The sequence below is a fragment of the Protopterus annectens genome, chromosome 5.part0 (genome assembly GCF_019279795.1).
Source record: "Protopterus annectens isolate FY-2018-M chromosome 5.part0, PAN1.0, whole genome shotgun sequence".
In the NCBI taxonomy this organism is placed as follows: Eukaryota; Metazoa; Chordata; order Ceratodontiformes; family Protopteridae; genus Protopterus; species Protopterus annectens.
This window is the reverse complement of record NC_056735.1, coordinates 928967868-928991602: the sequence shown is the minus strand read 5'-3', so window position 1 is coordinate 928991602 and position 23735 is coordinate 928967868.

Sequence of the window (23735 nt, the reverse complement as noted above, 5' to 3'; positions counted from 1 at the left end):
ATTTTTTCACAGTCATTACTCTAGATCAGTAGCTGTTCAAAGAGTGCAGTATGCAATCTGGCATATTAAGTGCTACAAAAATGTAATTATTCCACTTGTACTTTGCATTTATGTTACTGATAATTTAAGTAAATGTTTTACAAAGAGTACATCAACAAATGAACATAAAGGTCTCATTTTAAACATTATATAAAATGCAGGAGGGAAAAAAATAGAAAAAGCAAAAACCTTAACACAAGGTGTAACAGCAAGTTAGCTACTACCATCTATTTTCCTATGTTATACTGATGAAGTGCCACAATACAGCATATCACTACTGCATATATCTGATGTGGTTTTATAGGAAAGCTGAGAAAATTAAATCCAAGAATACATGCATACATAATACATACACACACATTAAATACATAAATAAATATGCTTATAGTGACAAAAGAAATGAGAGACTTGACCAGGTGCTCGTGTTGTAGTACTCAACCAGTAAACCATATATTATCTGGGAGGATTCCATTTGTTATTATATTCTGCATCCTATTGTTAGTCACTGTTTCACCCACCATTCAGAATGAGTATGCACATTTATTTAGCAATATTTTATGTGGTACAACACCTTGTACATTACTATATTTTGTGCAAAATCATATTTATTGCTAAAACATCAACAATGTGAAAGAAAAGTAAAAACAGGATGTTGACTAAATGAATAAAAGATAAAGCGGCATTACATGCAGAATAAAAGCAGTACTTCCACTTATCTTACTTTAACCTCACTCTACTTCCATTGTTCCTCTCCATGTATTTGTTTCCTAAGCATGGCTACCATGTTCTCCATTTTATTAATGTCTCACAATACAGCTTCCCTTAAAAGATTAAGAATACGTCCTCCTGGAGTTATAATGCATCATAATAAAATGTGAAATTGTGAAACGTAACCCATGTTTGTATAGTTTGTGACCATAAAACATAAACCACAATATCATAAACATTTCTATAAGAAAATCTGAAATAATAGGCTGCATCACTCCTTTATAAATAATAATGTGAAGGTATGTTTACAAAAACTAATGTAAACACCCATTTGAGACAGTGTTGTACACAGTGTACCAATATGGCAATGCAAAAAGTCAGAACTTTACTTTTGCAAGGGTATAGTAAGGTATATTTATCTATGCAAATGATTTTCTGGGCAAAATCCATGATCAGTGTATACCAGCCCTGATATATTATTAATATGACAATAAAGTTAATATGTTGAAATAGTGAATCACTGAATGAAACTTGACTCCTCAGAAATGAATTATACTAATGTTGAATATTACCTTCTTGAAACACATTCAGTGATATTCAGTAAAAATGCCCCCAAAAAGGAAAATTGGAAGCATCATTTTGAAAACTGCAATGTATATTAAAGACAGTAGTCCCTACACTCTTTACTCCTCTTTACTCTAAACCTAGCTATAACTTTATCCTAAACATAATTATAAACCTAAAACCATCTCCCAGGGTATCCCTTAAGGTAAACCCTACTAATAAACTTCAAATCTAACCCTAGATCACACTTCTGCACTAAACTTAAATTGACTGATATCTGAATATACACAAATATACTGAAGTACTTTCAACCAATTGGCCCTTCATTTACTATGATATTCAGCTAAATTGAAAGTGGACACATGTTCTTGTTGAAAAGACTTTTGATAGCATTGCCTTCTGTGAGAGATCTGGCTACTTGTACTTAATAGTATGTCAAAACACCATGAAATACACACCCATACATCTTCATGGTATGAATCAGAAGGGATTATCATGCATTCAGAATATGTATTAGCATATGTTTGCAGTATATGCCCATGGTACAAACTATGTATTGTATATAAAGACTAAAAAATGCTTCTAATATTTCTATTCAAGATGTCAGAGAGTGTGGTGTGTTATTGTGCAGTCATATTGCAATGCAATGCATTTCATATCTGCTAACATACAAGTACAAAGGAATATATGCTCACACTGCATTACAAAAGACAGGCGGATTGAAACCAAAAGATGAAATGATAATAATGGCAGCTCAGCATAGTAAACTGCATATACACTGGCGTATAAAATGTAGAGAAGATGTTTTTAGATACAGACAAATGTAAGTTCTGCAGTACAGAGATAACAAATTTGATATATACTTAAGGCTGAAGGTCTGCACACTAAAAGACAGAATAATGTGCCAAGTTACTACAGTATACAAGTAACAGAGAAATGCTGAAAATGTGAAGCACAGCAGAAGTGAACACACAGGAAATTTCAATACAAAAAGTCAAAAATGCATAAACAAGAAAATAAAATATTGTAGTTAAAGACAAAAAGGCAAACATAGCATTCACCATTGAAACAGCTGCACCGTGTGACTATGATGCCCTGCATAGTGAGAAAAAAATAAAATAAAATACCAAGATATGTAAACAGAAACTAGATCAGTGTGAATGCAGTGCACATGGATAATGTTAATAGTAATAAGATAATAAAATATAATTTCTGAGCAAATTTAAATAGGCTACCAGTACAGACTACTCCATAAAAACAAATGAAGGTACTAACTGGGGTACATTGGGAGTTGTTAAGAAGAAAACTCACCAAACATCAAAGATTGAAACAATACTAATGTCACAAACTTTAAATCAACATCAGTTTAGGAATGGGGTCCTTTTCTCTCACCATATTAAAATCTCTAAACTAAACTAATGTCTTTTGGCTTTTTTCGGTTAGGGGTCGCCACAGCGGAAGTTCGGTCTGCTAATGCTTGGCAGTGGATTTTTACAGTGCTGAGGTGCCAGCCCGACACCCAACCTTCAAAGAAGGCACACTCATTCATGCACGCACCTACCTGCATGTCTTTAAATGTCACTTGACCACGTGGAGAACATGCAGACTCCACATTTGAAGAAATTAATAGGAGAGAAAACATATCACAATCATGAGAAAAAATATAAACCTGTGTATAATAATTGCTACATGCTGAATCAACAAACAGCACTGAGAGACTGTCCAAACTTTCATTAAGTGTATGTGCAGACTAAACCGCTTTCCAGACCAAGGTAACTGGCAGTGTGATATCACAAAGAGAGTGCCACTAGATTGCATCATATCGATTCAAAGCCAATTAGCACTGTGTTACTCACTTAAAATAGTACATAACAGTGTGATTTTGTATAATACAAGGTGTGCTTTCATGAGCACAGCTATGTTAGATTTCTCCTAAATGTTGTTTGTAGCTGCTACAACAGAACTACTGACTTATCTTCAAAGGTTGATGTACAACTATAAAGCATAGAGAACTCTAAAAGGGAAAAACTGTGATGGCATATATAATACAATATGCATATTTACTGTATCAAGGATTGCACTCTGCTATGTGACATTGTAGCTTTTTTAATTGCAGGTGAGTCATACCCAGTCATATAATACTGCCCACTGTTGGATCAGTGCTATTTAATGGAAATCTTGCAGATACTTCCAATGAATATTTATGTCATATGATATGTATAGTTATGCTATTCCTTGGAATTTGGCTGAACGCAGTGTACTATGTGCCAGTCCTTGGGGGACTTTCTTACTTTTTGAGCTAAACAGTATAGGCAAAAGCAGAATATCTGGAAGGAAAGCAAGAGTTTCAAGGACATTTTTTCAAATGACGTTCACCTTGATGTGCAAATCCTTTTTCTACAAGAACTGCAGTCACATTCTGGCTGAGTGATCCCTGCTATGAAAACTCTTTTTTACTGCTTGTTGAGAATTATGGAAAACTTAATTCCACTCTGATTCAACTGACCCTTTGAAGACTAGATAATTTCCCCTACTCTCCATGGGGGGACACATATGCTGCTGTGCTGTTCAGATGTGTCCAAGCATAACTTAAACCTGAATCAGCTGTCTTTTTAAAGATCTCATGTTTAACTCTTGTTGGAGAAGCAGATATCTCTACTGCTACTGCTATTGTTTGCTCATGTGAATCTGCTCCAGTGCAGAAATGAAGAGCAGAGAGCATAGTTTCATAGTTTCATAGTTTCATAGTTTAGTACTAGGCTATCTGCCCTGGGGCATTTATAAGTCTAGCCATAGTGATGTGGCTTTCACCACCCCTTGTAGTGGTACTAAAGTGTACAGAATAGATTTAGAATACTGTGCCTCTGTCTAGTAGTGACACATTGAAGACCCCCTTACTTAATAAAATTAGCAGTACCACTGTGTGTGACTGTGTGGCATGGAGATGGTTGTATAACGCTACACTGGTACTGTGAGGAGCAACTACAGACTGCAGTATTACTGTGTATTACTGTGTATCATGGAGGTGGCTGTGTAATGCAGTACTGACACTGTGAGCAGAGACAGCAGAAAGCAGCATCTCTGTGGGACTGTATGGCATGGAGATGAATGTGTAATGTAGCATTAATACTACAGGCAATAACATCAGAGAGCAGCATGACTGTGTGACTTTGTGGCATGGAGATGGCTGTGTAATGTAGCACTGATACTACAGGCAATAACATCAGAGAGCAGCATGACTGTGTGACTGTGTGGCATGGAGATGGCTGTGTAATGCAGCACTGATACTCTTAGCAGTGACACCAGAGAGCAATCCAACGTGTGTGCTAAAATGATTATTAAGCCTTCCTACTTTTGAGTTCTGCTGTAATTTGTTATTTGTAAATATGCTTAAAGACCAGATTTCACTATAAGGAATCTTCTGTACTGGCATGACTTTTTGTTATTTTATTGTGCATTGTATTGTATGGATTACAGCAGAATTTATAGTATGATTACTGTTCGGTCAGCAATAAAAAAAAGATTTAGTTATATTCTATAATTACAAGAAATTTGAATAATGATTAGTTTTGCTGTAAGGCAGTTTATTCAGAGCAATGCACAGCCCAGCACAATAAAGTATATCTATGTTTGACCCTGGTTGTGCTTGTTTGCCCCTGCTTTTACATCATCCACTACTGCTCAGAGGTATTGCTGGTTACATACACATGCTATATAGCCTCACAAATATTACCTAAACCAGAAGTCTTCATGCCTTAACCTAGTAATACCTCCCCCTGCTGTGTTCTCTCTTCAGCTGTTATAGCCAGACCAAGATTATTCCTGGGACTATGAACTGGCAGTTTCCTTCCTTTTCTCATACCAGCATGGTTGACATGGGTCTGTTGAGGCAGTATAGCAGCTGCCTCATGTACACTGACAACCACCTACTTCTAAATCATTCCTGTAACATTTGTCAGAGATGCACCTACATTATGAATCTGGAATCACAGATCTCTCGCACAATACATAGCAATATAGAATGGGTTGCCAGCCCACCTAGCACAACTCCTACTCATGAAACACAGCATATAAATAGACCAATATATGCGGGCATACTCAGAAAAAAATCTACCTAAACACCAGAGATCTCCATAATACATACATGCTAAACCAACCATAACACCCAAACACATAGTACACATAATGACACAAGCACAAGTGTCTCATCCTCAAAGCTTATAAGGCGACGCACATCCACTCCATCCACTCCAAATATCATAATTATAGGAGACTCTATAGTAAGACACACAGACATCTCCCTAACCATACTGAACAAGGAGAAAGTCATAGTCAGCTGTCTTTCTTGTGCCAAGATTTGTTGGATCATGCAGGCACTCAAATCTCTCAATAACAAGTGCCATTATGATTCGGTCATAGTACATGTTGGTGTGAATGATTTGAGATGTACCTCCCTGGACTACATCAAGAGACATGATTGAGATCTCTGATTATGTGTCACAGGCAGGTATGTCCCTAGCCTTGAGGACCATATTACACTTTCCTAGAATGATACTACAATATAAACAGAAACTTATTGACTTAAATAATTGGCCTATTTTCTGGTGTCTTTCTAAGGGGATCCAGTTTATCTCATCCTCGGATGACATGATCGATAGACCATGATGCTTTGCCAGAGATGATATTCATCTGTCACCCCTAGAGTTTTGGCTACTGGAAAAGGCTCTTGCCATGCCATAGTGCCTTTTTCAGTCAATGTCACAAGGACAAAACTTCCGATGTAAACATTTCATCAAAAAACAACCTCAAGATTATGTGGCTAAATGCTAGGAGTCTTATCATGAAACTGCATTCACTGGAAGCAGTCCTCACCTTGGAAGACACTGACATCTGTGCAGTCGCAGAGACCTGGTTCAAGGCTGTGGAGAGAACCCCAGACGTACCAGGTTACACCTCCTACCACACATTCAGACCATGAATGGAAGGAGTGAAAACTAAAGAAGGTGGTGTATCAATATTCATTAAAGATAAATACACCACCAGATTGGTTAAACAGTGTGATTCCCTGAAGACACTTCAGGTACAAATAACTGTTGGTAGAACACCTATTGCCAGCTACAGGACCCCCTCCATGAATCAAGACACCCACTCTGCCTACTTGGACCTACTGGAATCCATCAAGTTACCTCTCAACACCATGGTTCTGGGTGATTTTAATTATCTATTTAGTGAATGGGTAAATTACTCGTGCTCAAACCTACATGGCAAAAAGTTCCTCTAGTTCATTAATTCCATTGTCTTGGACCAGCTGGTGGACACTCCAACTAGGAGCACCAACATCTTGGATCTGGCGCTTACCAATATGGAAGACCACTGTGAAGTCTTCCTTTGTCAGATCTGATCACAGATCACTTTCATTTGAAGTAACTATCTCACCAGACCCCCACCCCAGCAACAACCAAATTAAAAACCTTCTCCAAAACAGATTATATCCTGTTAAGGGATGGTATAAATAGCTTCACTGCACCTCCTCCCTCAGATAGAACTGGCAACTATGGTGAGTCCTATACCCAATGCTTTTTTACAAACATCTCTATAACCGCATTGACGTGACCATACATAATAGGACCAAAACAAGCTCTTCAAGGAAGAACAAACCTACCTGGTGGGCAACTGCCATTAACAGGCTTTACAATAAGAGGAAGAAATTGTTGTTCAAAAGCAAGAGGGAGCATGCCCTAAACTGGAAATATTCCCTCCTCAGCTTAATCAAACAAATAAGACTTCTTGTGAAGTTCCCCACAGCAAACTACGAATCCAAATTAGCGTCCTCAACTAAGGACAACCATAAGGTGGTCTTCTGTTAGATCCATAGCCTAAAAAACAATACTCAGATTTGTGTTGAACTGGTAGTTAATGATACCACATACACTCAGCCTGTGGATATAGCAAACCTGCTAGCTGACGGGTTCTGTGAAAACTTCACTCCCATGTCCCCACCACACATATCCCATTACATTCTTTCCACATGTTCCCCACCTTGCATCTCTAGACAGTAGGTCATAAATGCCCTCTCTAAGGCCAAAAACACAGCATTTATGGGACCTGATAACATCCAAGGCTGCATCCTACACAGGCTTCAACAAAAGTTAGCAACACCATTGGGTACTCTTTTTTCAATAGTCTAAGCACTGGCTTCATCCCAGCGGTATGGAAAAAAGGCAACATTATCCTTTTTCACAAAGGTGATGCTTCCATTGACCCTGGGAGCTATAGACCTATTAGCCTGACTAGCATTAGCTGCAAGGCCATGAAGTGAATCATAATGGACCTTATCAACAAAAGTATAGGTAGTCTCCAAACACTAGACACTACTCAGCTTGGATTTGTCAAAGGGAGATCATGCTAGTTACCAGAGCCCTGGACAAGAGGAAAACTGTGCATACAGCCTACCTGGACTTGTCTGAGGGTTTTGACACTATTTCCCCCTCGCATTATTGACAAACCCACTCAACTAGGTATTAACCCTTATATCATTAGGTGGGTTGCTAACTGGCTCACTGATAGAACCCATGCAGTCAAAATAGGGGAAGCCACCTCCAACAGCAGACCTTTAACCAGTGGTGTTCCACAGAGATAAATACTGGGACCTCTGCTGTTCAGAATCTATTTCTCCGAAGTGCAAGCTAAAACTAAAGGTCTATGGCTGGCAAAGTTTGCTGATGACTGCACACTCTGAGTAGTCATAGAATCCCAAAACTATGTCAACATCCTACAAGAAGGTCTTACGTAAACAAATGATTGGTGCCAAAGTCATGGGTTTAAACTCAATGCAATAACTGTTTTATCATCCCTTTCAGTAAGAGCAGGGTTCCAGCTAACTACCACATTAATAGAAGCACCCTAAGCATGCACTCAGTGGTGAGAGATCTGGGCACACAGGTGGACACCAACCTTACCTTTGATCACCATATCTGCACAGTGGTAAGAAAGACATTCTATATTGCTTATCTTATAAGTAAAGGCATTGCCTCCAGAACAAAATAAGTTATAACCTTCCTGTACTCTTCCCTCTTCAGGCCAATAATTGAGTACAATGCCCCTTTTGGTATGCACCTTTCCAGTCACCTGCAGCAATTGGAGAGACCACAAAGTTCCTCACAAGTAGAATTCAAGGTTTTCAGCATCTGTCCTATATGGATCAGCTGAAATCACTGTAACGTTACTCCATTTCATACAGACTAGTCAAAAGAGATCACTGCCTGGCATATGATGAAATTTCTGACTCTGCTTTATTGGAAATGCTGCATATCCATAAGTCCAGTGGCTCATGGGTTACTCACTCTGAAGTCCTTAACCTGGTATGTGACATTAATAGGACCTGCTGGAGGGACAGATTTGTCTCCCAGAGGTTACTGCACCTGTGGAACAGACTCCCAATTCATGTCAAGCAGAGCACCTCTTTGGCCCTCTTCAAGCGCAATCTGAACGATTGGATGGTAACCGTAAATTCATCCCGGGGTTCCACCTATGTCTCTCTTGGACAGGGGCAAAAGGTGCTGATCATGGAAACCAAGGAAGAACTTGGCTAGGCTTGTAAGGGCCCAATAGTCATTAGCCTAGTAACTTTCTATGGTCCTATGAACAAATGAGAAAAATATAGAGCAGCATAGCTGCTCATATCTTAAAATAATGTGAACCAACCCATTGCAAAGTGTAAGCTGTGTAATTGAAGCAACAGGTTTGCATCAAAATAGGATTATTTATTTTTTATGTTGTAGATTGTCAGAGATATAAATGCATACATACATTCAGATATTGCAGGCATGGGCAATAATGCATTTCTTGCCTGCCAATATACCAAAGCCGTCATTCCCATAATAGGTTATTAAGTTGTTCTTAAAAATATCTAAACTAATGTTTGCTTATTACAATTTGGTAGTCTATTTCATGCATCAGCTACTATCTCAGAGAACCAATTAGTGCATCTCTCATTCCCATATAATATTCTACACAGGTTGCCTGATGATTATCCACTACTTTTTGATAATTCCCAACATTCCCAGAGGTAGATGTCTCTAAATGCCATATATAACTGAGTAAGGTTTCCTGTTAATTATCTTTATAAGACACTGTATAAGTTCAGATGTTTTAGTCTTTCATAATAACTTAAATTTTCACACCTATGGATGCTTTTGTTATATTTCCTCTGTATTCTTTTGAATTTACTCATGCTTGTTTTTTTATAAGGCTTACATATTGTTATTCCATACACTAGTCGGATCTAATGTAACTTCCAATGATTTCATCATTTCTGGGTTAGTTGAACATTCCACTTTTGCTGTGCTGATGAGGCCATAACAAGGCTGAAACACATATGCCCACAGCTAGTGGAGGGTTGGCTTTAATGACCTGAATTTGTCCATTAACAACTTAAAAAAGAAAAAAAGTCATGGACATTCAGAATCGCCATATAGCTGAAACACCTGATGTTCTTAAAGGTCATTTGCATATATCCAATGTGCCTCTAATACAAGAGGTATAAGGAATCACACAGTGGAAATTCTAGCTTGGCTAGATTTTCCTTTCAGTTTTTATTGATTGGTTTGTCTGTGTGAACGTTTTACTCATTGTTTTGGTTTGTTAGTTGGGATATTTTGCAGACACCCTAATAGTAATGGACATCAGCTGGGTATAACAGCCCTGTGTTTCTAATGGTTAGATAAACAATCCACTTATGCTGTGCTGATGAGCCCTAGCAAGGCTTAAACATGCATGTCCATAGCTAGTGGGGTTTGGCTTTAATGGCCTGAATTTCTCTATTAAATGGTTTAAAAAGAAAAAAAGTCATGGGCATTCAGAATTACTGTATAGCTGAAGCACCTGATGTTTTTAAGGGTCATTTGCATATATTCCATGTACCTCCAATACAAGAGGTTTAAGGAATCACATAGTGAAAATTCTTGCTTGCCTAGATTTTTATTGTAGGTTTTTACTGACTGATTTCCCAGATTTTAGAAATCTTTTGAAACCCCCCTAGTTTTATAAATATTTTAACCAGTTTTGTTGATATAATTAGAAAGAATCATGGCAGTATCTATCTAGATACCCAGGTCTTTAAATGACCCTACAGCTTCAATCACAGTTTCTAGTATTAAATATTCCCCCTTAAATCTATGTCTCCCAGATCTCATATGCCTAGTTTTTGATATATTTAGCAGCAAGTTATTCTCATGTGCCTGAATGGGCAATTAAGTCAAGCATTCTTGCAGACAATCTAACACATGTAATTAGTTTAAAACAAATTTACACTGGAAATAAGCACAGTCAAAGGAACCATAAAAAATAATAAAACTCGGTTAATAAGAATCTCAGTTTAATCTGGAACAGAACATCAACATAAAGATCAGTAAGCGCTTTCACTATTAACTTCTTCAGACCATTAAAACTAGACTCCCATTTCCTTACCTCATTTATAGTCCAAATCATGCAGCTAAACAATCAAGTTAAAAGCAAACTAAAAAAAAAAAAAAAAAATATATAAATATATATATATATATATAGCAACATAAACTATTCATATACATATATATATATATATATATAAAAATGCATATACTTAAAAGCACATCTAAAATTATGTAACATCAATGCCTTACATTTTGTCCCTTCAGAATTGGTATCAAAGATACCTTCTCATTTAAACCTTTATCCTGATCTGCTCTCCTCTTAATAATCGATTTTATTTCTATCGTGTCCATAATATTCCTAATGTCTTCCTGTCATATACTAGGTTTCCCAGCATCAAGTACCAAAAATTTCAAAGCATGTTGTTTGTCTGCACTTAAAACATACTTAGATAAGGCATTATTGACCGAACGCTTATGAATGCTATAGACATGTTCTCTCATCCAAAATTTTAGCATCCTATCAGTTTTTCTGATATAGAATGCACAGCATTCCAAGCAATATGCTAAATAAACAACATGTTCTGCAATAAAAATTGCATTAACCCTGAAAAAATAAGTTTGTCCTGTATCGGGATGTTAAAAGTGTCCACTTCTATCTATATACATACAAAAGGTACATTCATACATGGATGGGTCACCCCTCTGTCCATATAGTTATTATCAGTTAAATCCTTAGGATAACATAGTAATCTTTTCAAACGTTTGTGCTTTGTAAAAGTAAAACGTGGGCCTTCACTACTATTTCTTTGATTTTGGAATCACCTGTTAGAATGTTCCAGTGCTTCTTAATAATCCCCATAACTTCTTTGGTGTTACTACTATGATATACTGGAACATTAGCTGTTTGTAAAGTATTAGAACTACTTCTTCTGAATGTAGTATCAACATGGCTTAAGCTGTGGAAGTATCTTCATATATACATAGCATTTTATACACTGTGCAAGATACCTGTGCTTTACCAAATCATTAATGACATACTAATTTAAGTAATCTATTTTCAGCTACAAACAATTAAAGAATTGAATAATCAAAGTCAGTTAACAAAGAATTCAAATAAATTAAAACAATTAGTAATTTAAGTTGAATTGTATTGAATTGTATTAGGAAATCATGTAAACAATATGCAGCTAAATATTAAATTAAGAGTTCTTAGCTCACCTTGTACCCATGAAAGTAAAGTTGTTTTGATGACCTGTCATATCAATTGTACCAGTCACACTTAAATGCTGCATGTCCTTTACACTACAGCTGAATGCACACGATAGCTCCTGACTATTGTCCATAGTGATACCTTATTATAACACTAAAAATATGAGGTAAAAAAGTAAAATAGAAATTGAAATAAATATCCTGTTATGAATTAGCTGCACAATAAATCTCAAACCAACACTGTATTGTTTGATATTCTGGATTTTCTTGTCTATAGTCTGTGTAAATTAATAGCTGACTAAACCCCTTAGGACGGCTAGAGGTTACCTGTCTACAGTCTAGCCTTCTCAAATAACAATGAAAATTACATGTAAAACAAAACAAAAAACACAAATCTAGAAAATAAATCTTCCTGTTAGCAAGCTGCCCCTTTCTTCCTACAAACAGAGGTAAAATAAAATATAAATCAAAATAAATGTTCTCTTTCTAAGCAGTTGCACAATAAATCACAAACAAAACAGGATTGTTCCAGATAAGCTCTGGATTGTCATGGCTGCAGTCTGTTTGAATTATAGCTAACAAAGCCACTTTTGATAGCTAGAGTTTGCCTGCCTACAATCCATCCCTTTCTAACAACAGTGAAAATCAGAGGTAAAAAAAAATATTCCTGTCTATAAGCTACCCCCTTCTTCCTACAAACTGTGAGAATCTGAGAGAAAAAAGTAAATCATACTAATCTTTTTACCAGTCACTTGCACAAAAAGATTTATTGTACAACTGCTTGCTAAAAGAAAATCAGAGGTAAATACAACATAAATCAAATTAAATATGCTTTTATTAAGCAGTTGCACAATAAATCGCAAATTAACACAGGATTGTTTCAGACAATTTATGTTAAAATCAAAATATGTTTAACCAAAGTTATTAACCATAAAGTAAACTTATTAAACCAAACAGCATGTATCTGTCTTAATGAAATCTTCCATACGTCTATATTGGCAATTTGTTGGAAGAAAGATGTGCTAGCAGTGTAACAGTCATCTCATGTATGTCTATTATTACTAATACATTTAAGAGTAGATCAATGTGAAGAGAAAAAGAGGAATTTTGATGACATTACATGCATGCAACTGAATTAACCAATAATCAGTTTTACCTATACAGACCTGAACATTAATGTGTATTTGAGTACCACCTTACATGATACCAGTAATAAAAAAATAAAAAAAAAATGTTCACTGATGATTAACAATGCTGTTACCACTTTGTCACTAGTATGTGACAAATGTTTTACATTGGTGTGAAAAGTTGTGTAAAACGTGTAGTAGTTTTTAGTAAATTTTCAGCAAACATAGGATATCTGAAAAAATATACAAACTTGTCGCTTTTTTCAGAAAAAAATGTAGCAGAATGTTAAAAATGTAAACTGTTTCAAACATAGATGGGGATTCAATAAAGCCTACACAGTCATTTTTCACAATGTGCGCCTTATGACGCAATGTGCACATAGCCGTTAATATTTTTAGAATCAGTAATCTCAGTGTAGGGGTGTGCACTCACATGTAAACAAGGTAAGTTCTGTGGAATGCTAATTACAACATAAGTAGCTGAATTATATGCTAATGAAACAAATCACTATGCAGCAATACAACAAGCTGTAAACTAACCGTGTAGACTCCATGTCTGTGCTGCCCGTGTAGTTGAAAACTTTCTGAATATAGCCATAGAAAGGAGTCTACATGGAAACAAGGGTAAATAAAAGGTCATAGATTTGTACAGAACTGACATTAACATCTAACTGTAAACACATTATTCCATTATTAGACAGGGAGGATGCTACAAAAGTAGAGTAACAATAGCAAAAATCCTTTTTAAGTATCATGAAATAAATGTAACTTCACTCCATTGCCCCCAAATTAAGAATACACTCATAAGTAATGTAGACAGCTAAAAGTGTAAACCCTATGAAACAGGCTATTCATACTGTCATGTAAGCATATGCAGTATGCATCTGATGGAATACAGTCAAATTTTATCCCAAACTTTATTCCTGTCTGCAACTATATAGCAAACTAATACCCTCCCTCGTGTTTACAATATTGGGTTCCACTTCAGTTTCCCTGCATACACTGTTACCAACCATGTAGATTCAGGGGTGTCAGCATAGTTAAGATACAAATGAGGTCAGAACTCATTAGAACTGCTGATGAATTGCAAAAAAGAGTAACTGAGTAGAGATATTCACTCCATGTAGGCACTTCTATAGTGCATGTTTTCAATGGATGTCAACAATAACTGATGACATAAGGGTGTGTGTCAGGTTACATATACAGAGGTGTACATGTAGGTCTGTGAAGGGTGAAAGTGCATGTAAACAGTGTACAATGCACAAGTTCTGTTTTATCGTCTGAATTTTATATTAAAATGTGTCATCTCTGTCTGCTTTAAGTAATTATTTTTTGTCATTGCTTACGCGATGCATTGCTTAGCGCAATCATGGCAAATATAGGAATGAATGGCAGGTTTCACTCTGCTTGTATGTAACTATTCCAGTGACAGCACACGTATGCTTTGGGCTAGAGTATAGATGGTTCTGGGTTCTAGTATGGGGTGTGTAACCTTTCCTTCACTTTTTGTGCTCCATGTTTGTGCGATATTGCAGAAACACTGGAAGGTAATACCAATTTTGCCTGTAATTACCTTATTTTGATTTCATTCTATATTTTTTATATTGATTTTGGATTTTTGTGCTCATAGCTGTGCAGAGGTGCTCAGAGGTGCACATAGCGTACCAATGAGCAAGCAGTAGGTGTGTTTAATAGATGCAAATGACAGCATAAGCAGGTGAATTGCATTATAATGAACCAAGCCAACATGGTGGAGCTATTCAACAAGCTATGAGCAATCTATGTACCCTCCATTCTGTTTTTTTTTTCCTGAATACTTCAATACCATTGGAGCAGACACAAGGAAATTTTAACTGGAAGCAATCATAGGGGCTAGCTTGGCTCCATATCTATGTGCTAGAGGCTGAAACCAGTGTGAGAAGAAGAGAGTTCAGGCCCAGGGTAACCTATCAGATGCTACATGACCTGGAGTTTGTAGGGCACTGCAGGGTTGAAAGGGACACATTACAAGAACTCTGTGAGGTCCGCCACCCTCAACTCAGAGCCATCCAAGGGGAAACCTTCCCAGTGGAATCTAAGGTACATATAGCCCTTAGAATATTAGCTGCAGGTCTTTTCCAAAGACCAACTGGGGACATGATGGGTGTGTCACAGGCATCAGCATCCAGGATCCACCAATTCCTGGATGTTATGCTCATGCATGCCAATGAGCACATATGTTTTCTCCATAGTTCTGAGGACAGGGCCAGCAATACACAACAGTTCAACTGTGTAGTGCACTATCATGAAGTACTGGGTGCCATAGACTCCACTCATGTACACATCAAGGCACCACCTGGTGAGCAGGGTATAATCTACATTAACCAGAAGGAAAACCCCTCCAACTGCCAATTTGTGTGTAATGTGCAGGGAATTATCTTGAATGTGTATGCTGGCAACCCTGGCAGTTATCATGACTCCCATAGTTGGCACAAATTACAGCTGTACCAGATGTTTGCTGGGGGGGGGGGCATCCCACAGGGCCATTTACTGGGTAATGCTGACTATGCACTGGAGCCATTGCTGATGACACACATCAGAAGTGCACAAGCAGCCATGGAAGAACACCATGATGAGGCACATAGTGAAACCAGAAACATCATAGAGCATGTGCTTGGGCTGCCAAAGTCAGGGGTTCGGTGCTTAGATTCATCTTGTGGAGCCCTGTTGCATAATACACTCACATATACACAAGTCTTCACAGCATATGCTATGCTACAAAGTCTGATCCTGTGGAAACAGCTGCAGCAAGATCAGCAAGATGAAGAGACACACATCCCCCCACCAATGCCAAGGTCACAGTCAGAGGAGGACTTGGAAGTCCACTGGGGAACCACCAGCTTCAGTGTCTGGAGGCAGATACAGGCGTGCTCAGTATACCCTTGCTTTGTCTCAGAGACAACAAATAGCATATTCAATAACTACCTAGGTGCCTAATATCTTTCTCCTACTCATATACATATAGTAAAATTGATGCCAGGCAACTCAAACAACCGTTCCCTTCCCATTTATTGGCTGTCTACTGCTTTCATCAGGCAGTCAGCCCTGAACTAAAGGTGTATCAACTGCTGCATTTGCTATGTAAGTCCTGAACCTAGACTCTTCTTGAATAATATTATGGAATATCCTTGTATGTTGTAACTCAGTACAGTAATCAAGTAATTAGTGGTGGATTTGTACAAAAAGTATAAACTTCCCAAAGGTGTAGTGTGCAAAAAAAATACCAGTAATCCAAAAGACAATACACACTAAAGGAGGGTCCCAATAGTTAAAAAATGTTATTGCAAACAACAATGTATTAAGCACTTTCATCCTATATCAAACCGGGACTTCATCAGTATTCTGATGAAGTCCCTGTTTGATGTGGGACAAATGCACTTAATACTTTATTGTACAAAAAGTACTTTAACATGTGACAGCAGAGAATTATTTGACTTATAGGTATCCAGTAGTAAGTAGTAGGCTTCGGGCATCAAAGATTCACACACTCATGCTTCTCAAGAATACTGATGATCACTGCATGGCCTCAGTTTATCACTATACCTTTGTACTGGTAAATCATTAAAGAAAGAAGTTAGAAAGTAATTATACACATTGCAGTTTCTGACTTCACAACCTTTCCCAATATCAAGCAACAGGCTGGGTGCAGAACAAGTGCAGTAACAAGAGCATCATATCCTTGTTTGTTGCAATAGCAGTAACACCTTTGCTCTCCCACAAAGGGACAGGCTATGCTTGTGACATAACAGTAACTGAGCCCCCCCACAAAGAGCAGTTGTACCCTCATTCATGCCATAACAGTAACTCAGCAATGCTCCCCCAAAAGAACAGTATATGCCTGTCTGTGCCATCCAACCTGGTATTCTGTTGCTGGCAACTGCATATCATAAAATCCCAGTTAATATCCTCAAACTTTTAAAGACAGTGATATGGAATGGCTTACACACTGCATGTCTGACACTACTGGTCACATAACTGGTGAAGTATGAAGAAACACAGACATGTAGGACAGACCTGTATGTTGACAAGCATAATAACAGGCGGTGTGATCATTAAATAAACTATGTCCAGATATAATAAAGAGAATTAAATGTACAAATCACAGCTCATGGTTTGATAGCAGTGTACATTTTGACACAGTTGGATATGTGAAGAATGACTTCAGTTCTTTGCTGCAAAGCTGTTTCTGTGGCAAAGAGGAAGAAGGCATCCATCTTGTTTTCTGAAGATGCACTGCTGTGAGACTTCAAATCCTGAGCTACATAAAAATATCTCATGTGCACTATCATGTTGTACTGTGTATGCCATGCAAAGGTTTTCCTCATTTCACATATTTCTCCTTTTTTAATGCCATATTCCTGTTACTTTTACCAGACAACAAATACATTACAAGTCTGGCTATGCCAGTTGGTTTGCATGAAGTACAACATTGTGGGAACAGAACAAACCAAACCACCTAGGAAGCAGACAGCAACAAATATAAACCAGATATATTGAATTAATGCTCTTGGGAATCGCAAAACCCAGGCCTGGAGTACAGATGGAACTATTAGATGTTTGCAATGTGGCTTGCAAATGGATGTATCTCATATGTGTACACTTTGTTCACCATCGCACAAATCAGCTGCTTGCTGCCCTATGGCACTGTGTGTATGTATATATATATATACACTTTATTAGTGGTTTTTATTCTACATTTCCTTTGTCTGACATAAAACTACATGTGGAAACATTACAGACCAAAGGCCTGATCTAACTATACATCATATATTTACACAACCTTGCTCTGCTAAGCTCTGCTAAGATCAAGCATTCAGCTATGCTCAATAAGGGTACTTGTTTTGCTAAACAGATAGGCTTCTAAACAGCGTAGTGCTGTTACTGCAAGTAGGCTACTAACCTCATATAATACTATGAATCTATGTGCCTAGGCAGACATCCCAAACTGCTGTGCACCACATGGCCTGCTGTTGTCATCTACTATAAGTTCACCTGTACTCCGGCAAAAGCCAGATTTCTGCTATGGTGCTTGCATTAAGTACTGTGTTTTGTAGTCTGTGTACTTAGATAAATAGGGATTTTATTCTCACGAAGAAGAAGAGGAGGGGGAAGGTGTGCCCGAAGGCAGGAAGAGAGGAGGAAGGTTAGGAGTGTAGCACTGAGGGTAGGAACTTTGAATGTTGGCAGTATGACTGGTATAGGGAGAGAGCTAGCTGATATGTTGGAGAGAAGGAAGGCTGATATATTGTGCATGCAAGAGACAAGATGGAAGGGAAGTAAGGCCAAGTGTATAGGAGGAGGTTCAAATTGTTCTATCATGGTGTGAATGGCAGAAGAAATGGGGTAGGGGTTATCCTAATGGAACAGTATGCCAAGAGTGTTTTGGAGGTGAAGAGAGTGTCTGATAGAGTTATGTTTATGAAGCTTGAAATTGATGGTGTAATGATGAATGTTGTTAGTGCATATGCTCCACAAGTTGGGTGTGCGATGGATGAGAAAGAAAAATTTTGGAGTGAGTTGGATGAAGTGGTGGTGAGTGTACCCAAGTGTGAGAGACTAGTGATTGGAGCGGACTTCAATGGGCATGTTGGTGAAGTGAACAGAGGGGATGAAGAAGTGATGGATAGGTATGGTGTTGAGAGGAATTCAGAAGGTCAGATGATTGTGGATTTTGCGAAAAGGATGAACATGGCTGTGGTGAATACGTATTTTAAGAAGAGGGAGGAGCATAGGGTGACGTACAAGAGTGGAGGAAGATGCACACAGGTGGATTATATCCTATGTAGGAGGACCAGTTTGAAGGAGATTGGAGACTGTAAAGTGGTGACTGGGGAAAGTGTAATTAAGCAGCATAGAATGGTGGTCTGCAGGATGATGTTGGTGATCAAGAAGCGGAGGAGGAGTATGAAAGCAGTGCCAAGGATTAAATGGTGGAAGTTAAAAAAGGGTGATTGTGAGGTGGAGTTCAGGGAAGAGTTAAGACAGGCACTGGGAGGCAATGAAGAGTTACTGAATAGCTGGGTAACTACAGCAGAGCTAGTAAGAGAGACTGCTAGGAAGGTGCTTGGTGTGACATCTGGACAGAGGAAGGAGGACAAGAAGACATGGTGGTGGAATGAGGAAGTACAGGAGAGTATACAGAGGAAGAGGCTGGCGAAGAAGCAGTGGGATTGTCAAAGAGATGAAGAAAGTAGACATGAGTATAAGGAGATGAGGCACGTGGCAAAGAGAGAGGTGGCGAAGGCTAAGGATAAGGCATATAGAGAGATGTATGAGAGATTGGACACTAAAGAGGGAGAAAAGGACCTGTACCAATTGGCTAGACAGAGGGACAGAGCTGGGAAAGATGTGCAGCAGGTACGGGTGATAAAGGACAGTGAGGGAAACGTACTCACAAGTGAGGAAAGTGTGTTGAGTAGATGGAAAGAGTACTTTAAAGGGCTGATGAATGAAGAGAATGAGAGAGAGAGAAGGTTGGATGATGTGGGGATAGTGAATCAGGAAGTGAAGCAGATTAGCAAGGAGGAAGTAAGGACATCTATGAAGACGATGAAGAATGGAAAGGCTGTTGGCCCAGATGACATACCAGTGGAAGCATGGAGGTGTTTAGGAGAAATGGCAGTGGAATTTTTAACCAGATTGTTTAATGAAATTTTGGAAAGTCAGAGGATGCCTGAGGAGTGGAGAAAAAGTGTTTTGGTACCTATCTTTAAGAATAAGGATGATGTGCAGAGCTGCAGTAACTACAGAGGGATAAAATTGATCAGTCACAGCTTGAAGTTATGGAAAAGAGTAGTGGAAGCTAGGTTAAGAAGGGAGGTGATGATTAATGATCAGCAGTATGGTTTCATGCCAGGAAAGAGCACTACAGATGCAATATTTGCTCTGAGAGTGTTGTTGGAGAAATACAGAGAAGGTCAGAAGGAGTTGCATTGTGTCTTTGTGGACTTAGAGAAAGCATATGACAGGGTGCCTAGAGAGGAGTTGTGGTATTGTATGAGGAAGTCGGGAGTGGCAGAGAAGTATGTAAGAGTGGTACAGGATATGTACAAGGGTAGTGTGACATTGGTGAGGACTGCGGTGGGAGTGACAGATACATTTAAGGTGGAGGTGGGATTACATCAAGGATCAGCTCTGAGCCCTTTCTTATTTGCAGTGGTGATGGACAGGTTGACAGATGAGATTAGACAGGAGGCCCCGTGGACTATGATGTTTGCAGATGACATTGTGATATGTAGTTAGAGTAGGGACCAGGTTGAGGAGACCCTGGAGAGGTGGAGATATACTTTAGAGAGGAGAGAAATGAAGGTCAGCAGGGCTTAAACAGAATATATGTGTGTAAATGAAAGGGAGGGTAGAGGAATGGTGAGGATGCAGGGAGTAGAGTTGGTAAAGGCGGATGAGTTTAAGTACTTGGGATCAACAGTTCAGAGTAATGAAGAAGAGAGTACAGGCAGGGTGGAATGGGTGGAGAAGAGTGTCAGGAGTGATTTGTGACAGATGGGTACCAATAAGAGTGAAAGGGAAGTTCTACAAGAGGGTAGTGAGACCGGCTATGTTATATGGGTTGGAGACGGTAGCATTGTCGAAAAGGCAGGAGTCAGAGCTGGATGTGGCAGAATTAAAGATGTTAAGACTTGCACTGGGTGTGACTAGGATGGACAGGATTAGGAATCAGTATATTAGAGGGTCAGCTTAGGTTGGACAGTTTGGAGACAAAGCAAAAGAGGTGAGATTGCGTTGGTTTGGACATGTGCTAAGGAGGGATGCTGGGTATATTGGGAAAAGGATGCTAAGGATGAAGCTGCCAGGTAAGAGGAAAAGAGGAAGGCCTAAGATGAGGTTTATGGATGTGGTGAGAGAGGACATGCAGGTGGTTGGTGTGAAAGAGCATGATGCAGAGGACAGGAAGAAATGGAAACAGATGATCCACTGTGGCGACCCCTAATGGGAACAGCCAAAAGAAGATGATGATGATGATTCTCACTACAGTCAACTGGGTGTGTGTTTTTCTAGTCAGCAGAGTAAATGTGGTATCTTACAGTTACATTGGTTTTTTTTTGACAGTTGGTCATGCCAACACATCCTTTTCATACAGGCCTCCCAACCTCTTGTCTCAAACATGGCCTGTGGATGTCATCTACTATAAGTTTAACTGCACGTCTATAAAAGCCAGACTTGTGCCAGGGTGCTTGCATTAAGTACTGTGTTCAGTTGGGTTTCAGCATGTGCCTTATTATAGTGTTTTTCCATGGCTGTTTGTGCACTTCTGATGTGTCTCATCAGTCATGGTTCCAGTGCCTAGTCAGCATCTCCCAGTAAATGGCCCTGTGGGATGTCCCCACCTAGCAAACATCTGGTACACCTGTTTATTTGTACCAGCAATGGGAGTCATGATAACTGCCAGGGTTGCCAGCACATACATTCAAGATAATTCCCTGGACATTACACACAAATTATCAATTGATGGAGTGGTTTCCTTGTGGATAATGTAGATTATACCCTGCTCACCAGGTGGTGCCTTGATGTGTACATGAGTGGAATCTATGGCACCCAGTACGTCATGATAGTGCACCACACAGTAAAACTGTTGCATATTGTTAGCCCTGTCCTCAGAACTATGGAGAAAACATATGTGCTCACTGATATGCATGAGCATAGCATCCAGGAATGGATGGATCCTGGTGCCTGTGACACACCCATCATGTCCCCAGTTGTTGTTTGGAAAGTACCTGTAGCTAATATTCTAAGGGCTACATGTACCTTAGTTTCCACTGGGATGGGTTCTCCTCGGTTGTCTCTGGCTCTGAGTTGAGGGCAGTAGAGCTCACAGCATTCTTGTAATGTATCCCTTTCAACCCTGTTGTGGTCTACAAGATCCAGGTCATGTAGCATCTGATAAGTCACCCTGGGCCTGAACTCTTTTTTCCTTCTGAGCCTTGGCCTATTCTCACCAGCATCAGCAGTACTGGCTTCAGCCTCTAGCACATACATATGGAGCAAAGCTTCAGCAGCCCATAGCATCATGTCCAGTTATAATTTCCTTGTCTCTACTCCAATGGTATTGAAGTATTCAGGAAAATACAGAATGGAGGCTACATATATGCTTTATAGCTTATTGAATAGCTCCACCATGTTGGTTTGGTTCATTAAAATACAATTCACCTGCTTATGCTGTCATTAGCATCTATTAAACACACCTACTGCTTGCTTATTAGTGCACTATGTGGACCTCTGAGCACCTCTGTGCAACTACGAGCACCAAAATCTGAAATCAAAATGAAAAATATAAAATGAAATCAAAATAAGGTAAGTACAGGCAAAATTGATATTACCTTCCTCTGTTCATTTGATATCACACAAACATGGAGCATACAATGTGAAGGAAAGGTTGCACACCCCATACTAGAGCCTAGAACCATCTATACTCTAGCCCAAAATATGCATGTGCTGTCACTGGAATAGTCACATAACAAGCAGTGTGAAACCTGCCATTCATACTTCCATTTGCCATGATTGCTCTAAGCGCTGCATCATGTAAGCAATGACAAAAAATAATTACTTAAAGCAGACAGAGATGACACATTTTAACATAAAATTCAGGGGATGAAACAGAACTTCACAGACCTGCATGTATGCCTCTGTAAGTGTAAACTGACACACCCCCTGACATCATCATTTATTGTTGACATCCGTTGAAAACATACACTATAGAAGTGCGTAAATGGAGTGAATACCCCTACTCAGTTACTACTTTTTGCAATTCAGCACTTCTAATGAGTTCTGATGTCATTTGCATCTTAACTATTTTATTTATTTTATTTTTATTTTACATTTGTTTACTGGGATAGTCTGACTGGATACATGTCCATTTTCAGTGGAGGCCTGGGGAGAAAAGCTCCAAAAAGACAATCAACAAACTGTTACATTTTTACAGTTTAAAACACAAAATAAAACACAAATAAAAAGATTTTTACACAGATGTAAGCAAACACAAAAATAGATACACAAACAAATTATTACATTTTTACTCAGATGGAAAATTCTATGCTAATACCCTTGAATCTACATGGTTGGTAACCGTATGGGCAGGGAATTTGAAGGGGAACTCAGAGTTATAATCATGAGGGGGGTATTAGTTTGCTATACAACTGCACAGAGGAATATAATTCTGGGTAAAATATGACTGTATTCCATCAGCTACATACTGCATATGCTTACATGACAGTATGAATAGTCTGTTTCATAGGGTTACATTTTTAGCTGTCTAAATTACTTATGAGTATATTCTCAATCTGGTATTTCAGATATATTGAATTAATGCTCTTGTGTGTCACAAAAAAGACCTGGAGTACAGATGGAACTATTAGAAGTTTACAATGCAGCTTGCAAATGGATGTATCTCACCTTTGCGCACACTTTGTTTACTATCGCACAAACCAGCTGCTTGCTGCCATATCGGACTGTGCGTATGTATATGTGTGTATGTATGCAAATATATATATATATATATATATATATATATATATATATATATATATATATATATAGATATACATACACACACTTTATTAGTGGTGTTTATTCTCCATTTCCTTTGTTAGACATATAACTACATGTGGAAACATTACAAACCAAG